Source organism: Myotis brandtii, unplaced genomic scaffold (genome assembly GCF_000412655.1).
Source record: "Myotis brandtii unplaced genomic scaffold, ASM41265v1 scaffold156, whole genome shotgun sequence".
In the NCBI taxonomy this organism is placed as follows: Eukaryota; Metazoa; Chordata; class Mammalia; order Chiroptera; family Vespertilionidae; genus Myotis; species Myotis brandtii.
In genome coordinates, this window is record NW_005355666.1 from 414,706 (window position 1) to 419,496 (window position 4,791).

The 4,791-nt window shown below is 41.7% G+C and overlaps 1 pseudogene; it reads right to left on the bottom strand.

Moving 5' to 3' along the window:
* Positions 1 to 3,497: 3,497 nt before the first annotated feature.
* Positions 3,498 to 4,615, bottom strand: LOC102259773 (annotated as a pseudogene).
* Positions 4,616 to 4,791: the final 176 nt, after the last annotated feature.

Consider the following 4,791-nt stretch of genomic DNA (forward strand, 5'->3'; position numbering starts at 1 on the left):
ATTGTTCAAAATTATTCTATCCCTGCTGTCCAAAACTGGAAAGAATACTACCAAAAACAACAAAACCACTAGAGACTTCATCCTATATAATAAAGAGCTAATATGCAAATAGTCATCACGCCCTCATGCCCTTGCGCCCTCACACCCTCATGCCAGAACTGCTCAGACACTCAACACTGGGGTGAGTGGAATGGGGACCAGCCAGGCACAAATGAGCTTGTGAGAAAGGAATGGGGACCAGCCAAGCTGCGGCCTGGGAGAGGAACAAGCCACCCACCCCACAGTTCTAGGTGCCAGCGGCTGCAGCCCGGGCGAAGCCACCCGCCCATGGTCCCCTGCAAAGGCAAAGCCGGCCCAGATCCTGGGTGCCTGCAGCCGGCCAGAGGAAGGGAAGCCTGGGTCCTGGGTACCTGCGACCGGCTGGAGGAAGGAATCCTGGGTCCCAGGTGCGGGGCGAGGCAGAGGTGATTAGGGGAGATCAGGTCAGCAGGGGAGCAGCTAGGGGCAATCAGGCCGGTAGGGGAGCAGTTAGGGGCGATCAGGCAGGCAGGCAGAGGTGGTTAGTGATGATCAGGCAGGCAGGCGGGCGAGCGGTTAGGAGCTAGTGGTCTCGGATTGCGAGAGGCAGTCAGACATCCCCCAAGGGGTCCCAGATTGGAGAGGGTGCAGGCCGGGCTGAGGGACCCCACCCCCCTGCATGAATTTCGTGCACTGGGCCTCTAGTAAAGTTATAAAATTTATATTAAAATATTAGTAAATTAAGTCCAGCAATATATATAAAAAATAATGCATTCTTGTGTACACTTGAGTGTTTTTATCGGTTGAAATAAAAAGCATACCTTGAAGATGTATTTGGTACAATTCAAAAATTTAAAAACATAGGTGATGTAGAGAAGAAAACTATTAACTTGTGTACTTAGAGAACTATCAGAATTATCATTTTTAATGATGAAAAATTTTCATCTTGATAAAACGTTTCACTTGAATAGAAAGGGGGCTTGTGGGGTTAATAAAATGACTAGGGTGAAATTTACAGGGTGGGAAGCAGTCATCAATTGCATTCCACCAGAATTCATGTTATTGTTTTGTTTCTGAATTTTCAAGTCCTAGAACAAGTCAAGAATGTCAGCTGCCACTTCAATTCTACAACATGATTCTCTGGGGCTTAGCACATAAGATATAAATATTGGGAATGGAAGTGACAGAACATTATTTACTAGGTCTAAGGTTGTCTACTTGAAAAGACAACCCAGAAACTGAAAAGCTTGAACTGCTAAGAGAATTCAGTAAAGTGACAGAGTTCAAGATAAACATGCAAAAATTATTAGTTTACTAAATAATTTACTCATTTACAACACACAGATACACAAATCAGAAAATGCAATAGTTATAAACCATCCAGGTATAAATTTGGCAAGAATATTCAAGGTATATATGAATACAACCAACATTTGCTGAAAGACAAAAAAGGAGATATGAATAATAAGAAAATAGGCAATATTCTTGGATGGGAATACTCAACATTGTACAGATGACTGCCATTTTTTCCATAAAAGTGCAATCAATAAAAATTTCAATAAGACTTTAAAGAACTTGTTCAGCTAAACATAAAAATTTGGAAAAGTAAATTCACAAGAATAGTAAATAAACTTTGAAAAGGAATTATGATGGGAGAGTTGACATATAAAGCCACAATATAAGAAGCATGGTATTAATACAGAAATAGATCAATCATTGGAACAAACTATAACCAGATCTAAAATTTTAATAATATATACTATAGGTAGCATTTTATGTCAGTGAAGAAAAAGATAGACTGTGTTTTAGTCCAAATGGCTAGCTATTTGGCGATAGAGATATTTTATTGAAAATCATATGTAAAACTTAATCGAGACAAAATTATGAACAAAGAAAATAAGAGATTATTTTAGTAATTTGGATGGGGAAGGCAAAACAAACCCAAAAATTATAAAGGAAAAGTTGACAGATCCAATAAATAAAAGTTCAAAACTTATGGCCAAAGATATTGCAGATTTAAAAGATGATAGGTTGAGAGAAAATTCTTAAAACTTACATGACACGTGAAAAATTAATATTCCCAGTATAAATCAGTAATATAAAAATAGAATAGAATTGAGACAAAATACATATTGCATTGCTTTAGGTGGCTAAAAACTAGCAGGAAGAGAACTCCTATAGACTCATGAGCACATTGATTTGGTTTGGGCATCTGGAGAAGTTAGTGACAGTGAAATGGTCCCACACGCAGGAGCATATGCAGCATCTCACCTCCATGGAGTTTTCTTAGTGCCTCAGACTCCACAACAGGAAAGGACTGTTGTGACTTATAAGATAGCGTCTTATTGCTGAAACCGGTTTGGCTCAGTGGATAGAGCGTCGGCCTGCGGACTGAAAGGTCCCAGGTTCGATTCCAGTCAAGGGCATGTACCTGGGTTGCGGGCACATCCCCAGTGGGAGATGTGCAGGAGGCAGCTGATTGATGTTTCTCTCCCATCGATCTTTCTAACTATCTCTCTCCCTTTCTCTCTGTAAAAAAATCAATAAAATATATTAAAAAAAAAAGATAGCGTCTTATTGGATCATGAAAATGAGTTTTGTGCTGAACCATTGTTCTTTTATACTCAGAGATCATATCATTGTTCAGGAAGAACTTAGACAAATATTCCTCTTACTATGCTTGCATTTAAGGGAACGTTTACAAACATTTGGCATCAGGGTAATAATCACACTGTATTCTGGAGGATAAGGCACCATTAGTGAATAATGTGTCTGACTTCAGCTTTTTGGCAACAGGGAAAATCCATCTCGCAAATATGTATAGGCTATTTATAGAAGAAATACAAATATCCAATACACATTTGTGAAGTGCTCAGCCTATCTAGTAATAAGGAATGTGAAAACTAACAGTGTGATTCATTTTTCACTCTTTAAAATTGGCAAAAATTAAAACAATTTATAGCAGTCAGTGTTGGTGAGGATATAAACAGGTACATTCTTTAAAGAAGACAGTTTGATTATAACAAGATTTAAAATATCTCACCCTTTAACCCAGAATCCCACATGGGGGAATGTATCATAAAAAAATATTTGCTCATGATGTTTATTTCAGCATTGTTTCTTTTTTTAATTTCCTTTTTTTTTGAGGGGGGGGTTAATCCTTGCCTCAATTGATTTTTAGAGAGAGTGGAAGAGAGCGAAAGACAGAGAGAAACATCAATGTGAGCATGAGTCCTGACCAGGGCCCAGTGCTGGGGAGGTGACTGGAATCGAACCTGGGACACTTTGGTCTGCAGGCCGATGCTCTGACCACTGAGCCAAACTGGCTAGGGCAGTTTGTCTCTTTTTATTGCTGAGTAGTATTTCACTGTAAAGATATACCACATTTATCCATTCACCTATTGATGGACATTAGGATTGTTTCCACTTTTTTGGCTATTAAGAATAATGCTGCTATGAACATTAGCATTCAAGTTTGTGTAGACATATGTTTTCATTTTTCTTTGAATAGATTCCTGGGAGTGGAATGTTAGGTTGTATGGTAAGTCTGTGTTCTACTTTTTAAGAAACTGCTAACCTGTTTTCCAAAGTGGCTGTACCATTTTATATCCCCGTCAGTAATGTATGAGAGTTCCAGTTTCTTCACATCCTTTTCAAAACTTGGTATTGTCTGTTTTCTTCTATTATTCTAATTTTGGTGGATATGTAGTGGTATCTCATTGTGGTTTTAATTTGCATTTTCCTAATGTCTAATGATGAGCCCATCATAGTACCAAAATATCCCCCAAAATGGAGTTCAAGTTTGAGCAAAACATAAAGCAGGGTGTGTGACCCTTTAAAGGACAGGCAGAAGGAAAAGTCACCCTAAAGCACGATCTGCTCAGGTCTCGCCTATGAGAATGGGAACAGGCAAGAAGAGAAATCTACATGCATAGCTGAACTTGAGAACATTGCTTGGGGCCCCGGGGGCAATTTCTGTTTCCTGACTTTCCCCCACTTCCCAGACAGCTGCTCACAGAGCTTGGGCACGTATCCTCCTATTCTGCCCGGTAGCCCGTGCCAGCCACTGGGGACTGAGCTCATACTTTTTGTGGAAAGATGCCACCTTGAATTTGCCAGGGTGGCCTCCAGGTCGGTTGCTGAGAATGGGCTCGTCCCATTTCAGCGGCCAGTGAAGTCCTGTGCCCTTTGGAAGCCCAGAGCCCACATAATCAGAGAGGACTGTGCCACTGCTGATGTCACTGCCCTTCTTGTTGACCACCAGAAAATGGTGCCATTCCCTACGTTTGGGGTCCTTTCTGCTGGGAGCATCCGGGTCTGTCGAGACCAAGGTGTAGAGTTTACTTAGATCAAGGCCATCCCTTGCAATACTAGTGGGTCGGTTCTCAGCCTGGGTGGGCGTCAGCACTTTGCCCAGCTCGTCTACCTCCACCCCGGCGTATGCGACCTGCAGCGGGTGCTGCGGAGTCTCATCCACCCCCTGCAGGCTCCAGGGCCGGGACCACTTCCCGAGGTCCGCCGGCACACGGGGCGGAGCAGGCGGACAGCCGGGAGAGCCAGAGCAGGAGCCGAGAGCCACGGGAGACCAGGAGCTGTAAAGTAAGATTTTAAATCGGGTAATAGAAATCCTCCAACTTTTCTGTTTTCGAAACTGTTTTTACTATTCTCAATCCTTTGAATTTCCGTAGAAATTTTAAGCCCAGCTTGTCGATTTCTCCCCAAAAGGGCCTGCTGGAATTTGGATAGGGATCGCGTTAAATTTATAGATCCAGG